The sequence below is a fragment of the Euprymna scolopes genome, chromosome 6 (genome assembly GCF_053919585.1).
Source record: "Euprymna scolopes isolate OS-2025 chromosome 6, ASM5391958v1, whole genome shotgun sequence".
NCBI classification, from domain to species: domain Eukaryota; kingdom Metazoa; phylum Mollusca; class Cephalopoda; order Sepiida; family Sepiolidae; genus Euprymna; species Euprymna scolopes.
In genome coordinates this window covers 150836038-150848716 of record NC_136487.1, presented here as the reverse complement: position 1 = coordinate 150848716, position 12679 = coordinate 150836038, and the positions used below count along the sequence as shown (strand labels likewise).

The 12679-nt window shown below is 34.2% G+C and overlaps 1 protein-coding gene across 2 annotated transcripts in view; it reads right to left on the bottom strand.

Moving 5' to 3' along the window:
* LOC145278040 (uncharacterized) overlaps nt 1–12679 on the bottom strand; it is a 399772-nt gene that overhangs the window by 248300 nt on the left and 138793 nt on the right. Inside the window, exon 1 of one of the 2 annotated variants that reach the window (XM_080130261.1) lies at nt 1–696. This exon is cut by the window's left edge and continues 387 nt beyond it. The exons of the other annotated variant lie outside the window; for it this stretch is intronic. The gene's annotated coding sequence lies outside the window, so the exon portion shown is untranslated. Of the gene's footprint in view, nt 697–12679 lie in introns of those variants that run through there. 2 annotated transcript variants of the gene reach the window in all.

Here is a 12679-nt window from a genome sequence, read left to right as displayed (position 1 = left end):
TTTAATGCTGCATGCGTTTTTGTGAAGCTGTTTTCCAAAACAGCATCAGGCCGGGTTGAAGAACTTCATGAATATTGACAAGATCATTGAATTCCAAATTTTCAGAGAATAAAGAAAGAAAGAAAAAAGAAATAAAAAAAAATGGATTAAGAAAAAGAAAAGAGAAGCAAAAAGAAAATAAAAACAAAGGAGAGGGAAAGAAAAGAAAAAAGGAAAGGGAAAGAAAAGAAAAAAGGAAAGGGAGGAAAGGGAAAGAAAAAAAAAAGAAAGGGAAAGAAAAAGAAAAGAAAGGGAAAGAAAAAGAAAAGAAAGGGAAAAAAAAGAAAAGGGGAAGAAAAAAGAGACGGGGAAGAAAAAAGAAAGAAAAGGGAAAGAAAAAAGAAAGAGAAAGAAAAGAAAAATAAAGGAGAAGAAAAGAAAAAAGGAAAGGGACAAAAAAGGAAAGAGAAGGAAATAAAAAATGAAAGGGAAGGAAGGAAAGAAAGAAAAAAACAAAGGAAAGATAGGAAAAGAAAAAAGAAAGGAAAAAGGAAAGTAAAAAAATAAAGTAAAGAAAAAGAAAAGAAAGGGAAGGAAAAGAAAAAAGAAAGGAAAAGAAAAGAAAAAAGAAAGGATAAGAGCTAAAGAAAATGTAAGAAGAAGAGAGAAAAACGCCGGTCGTATTCTCCCACCCCTTCTTCCTCAAGCTCACTCAGACAGTCAATGTATAGATGCAGACTTGTGGCGGAAGAGGGGCAGAAGCGGTTAATAAGGGGGGGGGTGCACAGTGTTATTACTACTGCTGCTTCTGCTGTTTGTGTAACTTGCAGAATCAGCAGCATCAATGGATGGGAGGAGAAGGAGGAAGACCAATGTGAATATTTATGAGACAGAGAGAGAGAGGGAGTGTTGAAGTTTAATAGCAAATATGCAGAGTAGATAGATAGGGAAGAAGGAGTACAATATAACAAATGCAAATCCGTCCAGCGTACATGCTAATACAAGCCAGCAAAGCGATGAATATGTAAATTGGCCTTCCCTTACAAATACACATCAAAGTGACTTGCCTGGGTCGGCGGATAGCACCACATCCTGTACCCCCCCCGTCCTCTCTCTCTCTCTTTACTGAACACAAGTTCATCAAGACATGAGGGTCAATTCACAAAATTTGCAATAGAAAGTCTTAGGTAAAGAAGAAGCAGGTTTTATTGACTAAAGATCTTGTTATTATTTCTGTTAGAATTACATTTTGCCACAAGACAAACAACAGATATGGAAGTTTATAGGGAGGCGGATATATAAAATAAAAGGAAAATGAAAGTTTGTTATATATATATATATATATATATATATATATATATATATATATATAGTTAAAATATATTGATAACATGAACGAAAAAACAATATTTTTTTTAACGTGCTCAATATTCAAGTAAAGCTTTAATAAAATTATATAAACGCTAGATCAACCAACTTAAAATTATATAAACGCAGATCAACCAACCTTTCGACAATACCACATCTCGTCGGGTCTCTTTCTCTCAAGTATGTTTATATACCATTAAAAAAAAAAAAAAAAAAAAAAAAAAAAAAAACTATATATTATTTTCATTGTCTATTGATACCTTCTGTTTCACGGAAACTTAGCCTCCAGAGCAACGATACCAAACAAATCCGTTCTTCAGTGGGTGATCTAACATTATTAGTTTCTCCACAACTTTTTGCCATGTGAAAAAAAAAAAAACCCGTCATGGTTAAGACTAAAATTTGCGATTTTGTTTGTATGCACAAATAGTTATAATAGTTACACACATAGTTAGAACAAGGACTAAACTCCAAAAAACTAAAATATAATATGTTTATTTAAAAAAAAATTTTTTGGTTCTGATTGTCATCCATAAAGTGAGTTATTCAGGTTTTTGACTTCTCATTCTTCCTTTATATTTTGTTTTGGAATACTGTATCTGTTTTACTTTATTTATTAATATTTGATTGTCTCTGACAAAGATTATATTTTTTGTTATAGGTTGCAAAACGCAGGTAAGAGAGTAAAGAAAAGAATATAAAAATAAGCAAAAATTATGATTGTGGATTGATTTATTCCTTTTGTCTTTGGGATACAATCAACCAGTAATTGTGTGTGTGTATGTGTGTGTGTGTGTGTGTGTGTGTGTGTGTGTGTGTGTGTGTATGTGTGTGTGTGTGTACTCTATAAGATGAGTTTATTTAATTTTTTTATTCTTATAATTTATCGAATTTTAAAATATTTCCATATCCTTTTATCAACATTTTTCGTTCACGACATCCTTTTTATTCCAAGAAAAACCCTCTTTAACTGTTTTTTTTTTTTTTTTTTTTTTTTTTTTTTACTTGTGGAACGCACATCTGTCTCTGATGAGTTGCATGGTAAATTTCCACTATTCAATGAAACACATGTAAAGACACACAGTAATCTGAAGCATCCAAATACTATAAATAAAATGTCCATGGTTTATGTTGTTATATCAAGGCGCTGTGCAGATAATGCTGCAGTATGGATAAAATCTCTTTAGTTTGAACTTTTTTACTTTTAGGCAAGTAGGTATTATATTATTGTACTGTAATGAGAATTAGTAAATAAGCTGGTGGGATCCTTTTATCACTCCATTAGATATCTCACTGCTGATGCAATTATTTACCTGTATAAGAGCCAGATACGTCCAAGGATATAGTATTGTTGCCACATCTGGGCAAGAGCTGCTAGAAAGACCTTATCCTGCCTTGGTAGAGTTCAAAATAGACTTTGTAGCCTAAGTAATTTTCTAACACGGTAGAGAGAACCCACCTTATTTGCAGCACCTTGGCAATGCTTTTGATGTATCTATTCCAACTCATGTTCCCTGTGAACGTTAAGCTGAAGAGTTTGAACAATATACTTTCAGGTAATGTATCTTTAGCAATAGCTATTGATGGTGGAGAAAGTTTCTTGTAACTATTAAAGGAAACAAGCTTTGTCTTGGCAGCATTAAACGTTACCATCCATTTTTGACTCCATTCCACTACAGACTGGAGGTCTTCCTATAGGGTCTCCACCATTGCCTTAGATATGTGTTCATTTGTTTTCCCCTCATGCCTGTTATATAGCGTGGTGTCATCAGCAAATATACCCATCTCAGAGACAATTTTATGAGGGAGGTTATTTATGAATATCAGGAATAATAAAGGTCCAAGGATCGACCCGAGGTACACTTGCATTTATATCACATTGTACAGACGTATGACTATCAAGAACAACCTGGATTCTTCTCTTACTTAAGGATTTAATTATGTTAAGTATTCGTTCAGTAATAACATAGGATCTGATTTTCCTGAAAAGACCATCGTGCCATACCCTTAGATATATCTAGGGCTACTGCCCTCCTCTCCTCTGTCTTATCTAGCGCATGGTATATATGTTCAGGGATTACAGTTAGAATATCTGCAGTAGAATAGGCTTGCCTAAATCCATATTGATGGTCGGACAGAAGTTTAGCAACTGTAAAGTGGTGGGCTAGAGCTTGATTAATTATGGACTCATATTTTGGTGAAAAGAGGGAGGAGGCTAATGAGGCGATAATTTAATGGGTCAGTTCTTTCGCCAGAATTCTTGTAAACTGGTACTACAGAAGCAGTTTTCCAACAGTCAGGAAAGTATGATTCATTAAGGCATTTGTTGAAGAGTTTGGAGAGAACTGGAACAACTTCAGCAGAGCATTTTCTTTTTTAATAATACAGCCGGGATGAGATCAGGTTCACATGCTTTTGAGGTGTTTAGGTTTTTTATATCATGTACTTGAGAAATGGGTGATTTTCAAATCATCTAGTGTGGTTTCTCACCGCAAAGGAAAAGTAGGGAGGGAGTGGTTTGCTGGGTCCAACAAAACCCCAAGAACTTTTTTGCCAACCTGATAAAAATAGCAAAGTCATTTTATAATCAAGAGGTCAGATGACAGATTTTTTTTTTTCAAATTTACTACATTCATAGGTTTTCATGGTTAAATGGCAATCTTAAAGTTGAGCCGTTCTGAAGTAGGATTTTGACCTCTACCAAAAATATGAATTTTTGATGTTTTTTTTGTTTTTTTTTAAGAATCATCAAGGCCCAGAGGCCATTCGAGGATAAGAGTTAAAGAGTGTACAGTGGTCAAAGGGACAATATCATAGTAATCGTTAGAAGTGCAAATTTGGTAAATTGGATTACTTAAGGAGAATGGCTCATCAAGAACTTGTTTACATTGGACTTGAAGATGACCACATTGTAGTCAGTTGGAAAGCAGGACAATGGAACAGAGTTCCACAGGTGTTCAGTTCTAAGAAAGAAGCTTTGTTCATGGAATCTACCTTTAGGTTTAGGCATAGATAAAGAGTGGGGGGAAATTATTGATAGTGTTTTCAGCTAGACGAGTGTTTCCTGTGAATGTTTGTTGAAGTGGGGGGACCATAGATTGGAGCTCAGATGAGTACCTACCATGAAAAAAAAAAAACGATAAAGCAGACAAGCTTGCAACGTCTCTTCTGTGAGAAAGAGGTTGCAGTGAAGAGAAAAAGACATCCCCTACTAGGCTACAAAGTCTATTCTGATCTCTGTCAAGGCAGGATAAGTCCTTTCTAGAAGCTCCTGCCCAGATGTGGCAACAATACTTCATCCTTGTACATATCTGGCTCTTATATAGATAGAGAATTGCATCAGCAGTGAGATATCTACTGGATCAATAGAAGGATCCCCATTTTTCCAGCGACCTTGGCAACAGATTTGATGTATGTGTTCCATTTCAGATCAGGAGAAAAAGTCAAGCCCAGAAGCTTGTCAAAACATTGAGTCTCCCCAAAACGAGAGCCATTCATTTCAATTGATGCCAGATGGGGATCAGAACGTTGATGATGTAAAGATAGAAGCTTGGTTTTAGATGCATTAAAAGTAACCAGCCACTTTTTCCCCCATTGTACCGCATGCTCAAGATCAGAGGAGAGAGAATACTGACAAAGTATCTCCAATGTTTATGAACCCCAAAAGTTTACTTATATATCATTTTAAAGTACTGTTCTGCACACATCACCCCACCCTGTCTAGATTTAATGTTCCTCTGAGGTTATCTTTGAGACTCACTTTACACAGCAATCAGACCACATCATTCCTCACCATGCAACGCATATCCTCAACCCTCACTGGGCAGATTTACTGTGTATACGTATCTGAGAGGCTTTTCGTTTGGGTAATGCAAATAATTTGTCAAAAGTTTATGCATTTATTTCTTTTGCAGATTCTTATCCTCATTTTTATAGTTGTTATTGTTTCACAATGTTTTGACCGACTCATTCTCTGGCCTTCGACAGGCGATTAACCGGTGAGTCTCTACGGTTCCAGGTGAGCATTGTTTGTAGATAGCGGTTTTCCATTCGAAGTCAAAAGCAATTAAAAAGAACTGAGAATTTTTTTTAATTGCTTCAAGATATACATTTTTTCTGATATGCTAAGTTTACGTCTGAATATAAATGTCCACCTTGATCGGATTGAAACCTACCAATTCTTGGAATTCCACTATGAACCTTGGTGTTTCAGAATTCCTACCTGGATTTTGCTATATTTTCACATCGATTCACAGAATAGCGGTATTTCAAAGATTTTACTATTCTTTACAATATTTTCAGGATTTAAGGTGACTGTACCAAGACTCGATCCTCCGCAGATTTTTACTTGATTGAATTAGTAAACAGTTGTCATATTCTTCACTTTACGCGTATGAATATTTTATATTTTTATTTTATTTTTGACGTTTTTTGAACATTTTAAAGTTCTTTTTAATTCGGATTTTAAAAAGTTTTTGGATTGTACTTTCTTTACTTTCAGATTGTTTCATTTATATATGTTTTTTCGTATTACTCGCTTTTTATATCTCCTTTCGTTCTTTCTCCACTATCTTTTCATTTCTTCTTCTATTATTTGCTCTTCTTTAATGATCCCCATTATTTCATAGTGACCCATATTTTTCTTTTTACAATTACCAACATATATATAGTTGTAAATATGTAGTAATAATAATTAGTAATATTTACAACTAGAAATAAAATAGGTTTAAGGCTCCCAAATTACCTACATATATATTTGTAAATATATAGTAATAATAATTAGTAATATTTACAACTAGAAATAAAACAGGTTTAAGGCTCCCAAAATCTGTACTAGAACTGTCCACACGGACCCATTGTGCATTGGTTAGAGTACTTGAAAAAATCAATTGTAAAAATGATATTCTCCTGAAGGTTGAAGGTTCAATTCTCAGTGTGGGTGACCAAAAAATACAAGTGTGAATTATTTAGAACCACTCTTTATCTGTGCCAAAACCAAAACGTAGATTCCATGAACAAAGCTTCTTTCTCAGAAGTGCACACCTGTGGAACTCTGCTCCGTTTGCCTGTTTCCCACCTAACTACAACCTGGATGTTTTCAAGTCCAACATAAACAAATTCCTGATGAACCGCCTCCTTAAGTAAGACACTTTATCAAATCTCCAATACTAACGTACTGTACACGCAATAACCCTTATCATCGAGTGGCTTCCGGGCCTTGATAAATGGTGACTACCTTGTAAAAAAAAAAAAAAAAAAAAAAAAAAAACCTCTCCAGTCATGATTGACGGAATGAGAGAATGCTACCTCCATGAAGTAAAGAAAGAGTTCCATTCTAAATTCCTAAGTTTGACGGAAACATTCCAGAGTTTAACAAGATACACCTGAAAAAGGTTAGAGGTTACATTGACTAAAACGTTGTGAAAAATGACACTCAAGATGAAAACAGCAGTCCGAAGAAAACAAATCTTATAAATTTTATTTCATTTTATGCTGCATAAAGTTTATATATGCAGCCATATTATGTTTTTATTTTAATTTGAAATAGCATTTTTAGATTTGTTTACACACACACACACACACACACACACACACACACACACACACACACACATATATATATAATATAAAGCTGGATGTGTGTGTGTGTGTGTGTGTGTCTGGTCATGAATAGGCTCCTATATGGTTGACTATTTTAAAAAACTGATTACATATAATGATAGAAGATGTATCGAGACACAGGAATGGGTATGTTTGATCTGGCAGAACGGTGGTTCATTAAAATTGTGGGGTCTGCGTTTGCGCCTGGTCCACAAAGTATGGAAATAAAAAATTAAAAAATTAATAAAAAAAAAAACGTTTACAAGTGTTTTTGTTATAGATATACATAAGAATAATACTTTGATAAGTATGTTTTAACTTAAATAGGGATCGTATAATAAAATTGTGGGGTCTGCATTCGCGCCTGGCCTTCATAGAATGGAAATAGGCACAAACTTTAAAAAAGACTTTTCAAATCTATCTGCGTAAGTATACTTTGATAATTATGTTTCAGTTTGAAGAAATATGGTATAATAAAATTATGGGGGTATTCGTTCGCACCTGACCTCCATAGAATGGAAATATGTCACAAAGTTTAACAAGGTTTTTTAATATAAATCCACAAAATATTGTGATAAGTGTTTCAGTGTGAACAGGTATAGTATAATAAATTATGGGGTTTATCTTTTTTATTTTTACTTTCATCATATTTTGCTTTGGTTTTGATACCCCCAAATTCAACCCAAAATTTACAACCCTTCCTTTTCATAACCTATCATACTTTCATAAATCAGAGTCCATTTTCTGTAGGCTGTTTTTGAACCCAGTCAACGACGGGTACTTTTGCTAGTATATATATATATATATATATATATATATATATATACAGTGATGATCATATTTATTGGCACGGTAAAATAAAAGTTAAATTTTGTCTAATAAATTCTAAAAAAGGGATTAAATTAAAGAAAATAACAAAGTATATTATGTATTTTTAACTGGCCTTTCCGATGCAGCAATCGGATTTTAGAAAAAATAAATAACAAAGGAACAACAAACATAATTGCAAAAAACCCTTGTTCAAAATTATTGGCACGGCTTTGTTTTTCTTTTAGTATCAGTATAATATCAATCAATTTCCGGTTTACGTGCTTTCTGAACTTTTTTATAGCCATCTTATGCTTGTTTAACGCTAATTCAGGGAATAATTTTTTTCAGATAATTTTTAGATAGCGATTTATTTAAACTATTATAAGTGACTAAATTATAATTTTCAATTGCCATGGTTAAAACTAAGGAACACAGCGAAGACGTCAGGAAGCTTGTTGTAGCATGCCATACCAATGGGGAGGGCTATGATAAGATTTCAAAGAAGCTAAACCTTCCCAAATCAACTGTTAGAGCCATAATAAACAAGTTCAAATCGCAAGGCCACGTTATGAGTTTAGAGGGTAGAGGGAGAAAAAGGATTCTTTCCCAAAGAGATGAACGGAAAATTGTTCGACAAGTAAAACAAAACCCAAGGATCTCTGTTGGGGAGATTGTTGATGAACAGAGCACCTCTGGAGTGAATGTATCTCGACATACAGTTGGTAGAGTTTTGAAGAGAGCTGGTTTAAAAGCATGTCGTCCGAAAAAGACTCCCTTATTGAAGCCTATGCACCTGAAAGCAAGGCTAGCCTTTGTAAAACGTCATATTGATAAAGATGTTGCATTCTGGAAACGTGTTCTATGGACTGACGAAATGAAAATAGAGTTATTTGGCCATAATAAAGTGTCTTATATTTACAGAAAATCTGGCGAAGCTTTCCTGCCTAAGAACACCATACCCACAGTGAAGCACGGTGGAGGCAGTTTGATGTTTTGGGGATCCTTTGCTGCCTCTGGACCAGGGCGACTTGTTAAGGTCACACGTAGCATAAAAAAGGAAGATTATGTTAAAATATTGGATGAAAACCTGAAAGACTCTGCTAAAGAGCTCTCACTTGGTCGTCGTTGGTGGTTCATGCAAGATAATGACCCAAAGCATTCGGCTAAACTGACTAAGAAATGGCTTGAGGACAATCATATTAATGTTTTGGAGTGGCCATCACAAAGCCCAGACCTTAATCCAATTGAAAATTTATGGAGAACATTAAAATTGAGGGTAATGCAAAGGAAGCCTAAGAATCTTATTCAATTGGAGGATTATTGTCAGGAAGAGTGGGCTAAAATTACTACTGAAGAGTGCAACAACTTGGTTGTAAACTATGAAAAGCGACTGAGGAAGGTAATCAAGGCCAAAGGCTATACAATTGATTATTAAATAAATCGTGCCAATAATTTTGAACAAGGGTTTTTTGCAATTATGTTTGTTGTTCCTTTGTTATTTATTTTTTCTAAAATCCGATTGCTGCATCGGAAAGGCCAGTTAAAAAATACATAATATACTTTGTTATTTTCTTTAATTTAATCCCTTTTTTAGAATTTATTAGACAAAATTTAACTTTTATTTTACCGTGCCAATAAATATGATCATCACTGTATATATATATATATATATATATATATATATATATATATATATATATATATATTATGGGTGGCAATGTCCATCTGTTTAGTTATTCTAAAGATTGAAATAACATTTTTGTTACTGAATGCACGGACTGAACAGACGCACCTTAAGAATATCCGTTCTCGCTATAAATCTTATTTTGTTTGTGTAATTCACCATCCAAAAAAGTTATACAATGCTAAGTCAACAGTCTTTCAGCCTCATTAGACAATTGTGGCATATTTCAGCCTATCAGGAGCGATCGGTTGGGATACATTATTTCAGCCTATAATAAGGATGTAAATGTTGGTGACATGATCACTGGCCGGAAATACAGTGCTGCAATATTATTCATGGGGCAGCTGACACCTATCTCTGCCATCTTGCACAGTCATGAATAATAAACACTGACAGAAGCAACGAAGATTTCCATCAGAATATTGATGAATATCCCACTCCATATATTCATCCAAGATGGATACAAACATCTGAGCATTTAATTTGTTGACTTGCATCTCCCCCTTTCTTCCAATCACCACCACCACCACCACCAGAGTGCCATTAAATTATTCTGACACTAGAAATCCAGAGAAAATTAGATGTATAATCCCCATCCTCCATCTTTCCAGCCTATCGAAGGAAGCAAGCTGTTGGAAATCAGATGAAGATATGCCGTCACAGCAGACCATTGCAATGTGTTCCGATTATGTAAGTCCGTCTTACAGCTGCTGAAGATCGACTAAATTTCCAATTGGAAAACAACTTTTAAGCCTGAATTTTTAATTGAGGGAGGAGGAGGGGGGCGGTATTATTCATATCTTTGGACTATTGTCCAAATCAATAAGAAAAAAAGTTCAAATAAAAAGGTAAAAATATTCAAAAGTCTTTTAGTGTATAAGGGATAGCCATGATTCCATTTGTGTCTCTCAGAACTGCATATGATACATTTAAAAAACATCTATTGTTACTTTTATAGTCGGCTGAGCTCCAATCTATGGTCCCTCTCCGTAAAATGTTTACAACAAATACTCGCCTGGCTGCAACAACTGCCAACAACTTTCCTCACACACTATCAGTGCCAAGAACTAACGAAGTATTCCATGGGCAGAGTTTCTTTCCCAGAAATGTCCGCTTGTGTAATGCAATACTGTGTGTCTGCTTCCCTGCTGACTATAACATGGTCGTCTTCAAATCTAATGTGAATAAATTTTTTGTCTCACCGTCCTCTAAAATAAGTTACACCATAACTGATCATGTTGTCTCATCGTCTACCCAACGCTTAACTCTTATCCTAGAGTGGCCTGATAAGTGGTGACCTCCCCAGAAAAAAAAAAAAAGTATCGGAGTTATTATTGTTCAGAAATTTTAACTTAATAGCATCCAACCAGTCAATCACGCTCATGATTTAAATAGCATTTTCAGAGTTGCCACTGTAGACCATAGCAATGTGATCCGATCATGTAAGTCTGTCTTTCAGCTGTTGAAACTTGACTACATTTCCAATTGGAAAATACTTAGCTTTTGAGCCTAAATTTTTAAGTGAAGGAGGAGGAAGAGGATGAGAAGTATAAAGAGGGGGAGGATTATAATTTATATTTTCTTTGGACTATTGTCCTTATCAATGAGAAAAGCCAAAACGAAGGTAAAAATATTTAAAAGTCTTCTAGTTTAATCCATAAAGGAAAGTATAATTCTATTTGTGTGTGCATCTGATTAAAAAATCAGACACTACATATCATGCACTTACAAATCTTATGTCACCAGATTCAGTGTGACGCTGTCCTGATTATGGTTTGGTTGGTTGTTTAGTTTTGAGTGGGCGTTTTTAATGCCAAATATGGTCATTTTGGTAAAAAATTTTATGTTTCAAGTTTGTTGTTTTGTTTTATGGCATATCAATCCTTTTCAGGTTATTTAATGCTGAATCCAATTATTTCGATTAAAAGTTTTTACGCTTTAAGTTTTTTTTACATCTTCAAATATTTATTCATGGTGTTTGGTTTGGTTGTTTTATAGAGGAAAATTGGTTTTGTTTCTGGCTTTGCAGAACATGATTGAGTTTGACAGAGGTAAAAAAACACACAAAAAAAAAACATACACAATACTTGGTGCATTCTTTGTCAGGAAGCCGATACCTTCAGACACTCTGAGTTCTAATTATAATATTAACAAGCATCATATAAATTTTTGTACTATGCCCCACCCTCTTCACCAGATATTGTTTAAAAAACCTATCCATATTATCACTTTCCAAAAAATTCCCCAAAAAGGGAGCAATCACCTGATATAAGCTTTCTCTCTCTCTCTCTCCACATATATAAATATATTTATTTCTCCAAAACCTTTGGTCTTAATGGAGGGGAGACTAAAATTTACTGCTATGGTTTAAAATCATCTGAAATAACAGCAAGAGAAGACTTGACTCCAAATATTTCTCAAATGTTATATCTCACCTCTTTGGTTAAAGTAAATTTTAAGGATTTTTTTAATACTGCAGATATTCATAATCATACCCTATTTCCAAAAGAGGGAAGTATAACTTATGAGAAATATTTGGAATTCAGTCTCCCCTTGCTGTTATTTCAGATCATTTGAAACCATAGCAGCAAGTTTTAGCCTCCCCATCGTCAAGGCTAAAGGTTTTGGGGAACTATATATGTTTATTCAATTATATTTCACCTTTTATTTATACTAGTCCTTTAATTTATGAAGATTCATGTAACTACAGAGCATATACAAATATTTATTTATTATCTGATTAAAAGTTAGAAATTATACATGTTACACCTACAAACGTTACATCACATCATTGAATTTAATCTGATGACTCCAACTATAGTAAAAAAATAAAAAATTAATACTGTAACATTCATTTCCTTTGGATCACCAGGGAGAAAATTAGTGAAAAGGAGAGGGAATAAATACTTTTTTCATTCTTACTGACAGTTGTTTAAAAAATAACATTGAAACTAGTTCAGCTTTTTTTTTTCTTTCTTGTTTTTATCTATAATATATTGGAGCAGTCGCCAGAGAGAAAGAGAAAGGAAAAGAGACTTAGGCAGTTGGAGGGAGAGATTAAATAGAGAAAGGAGCAATTGGAGGTAGAGAAAGAGAAAGAGTGACAGAAAGAGAGTGTAGCAGTCAGTGAAAGAGAGAGAATAGATTTGTAACAGCGTGTATGAGCGCAGTGGAAAATAGCAGCAGCAGCTGTAAGAAGAAAAAAAAGACATATGCAAATTACAAAGTGTGCGCGAG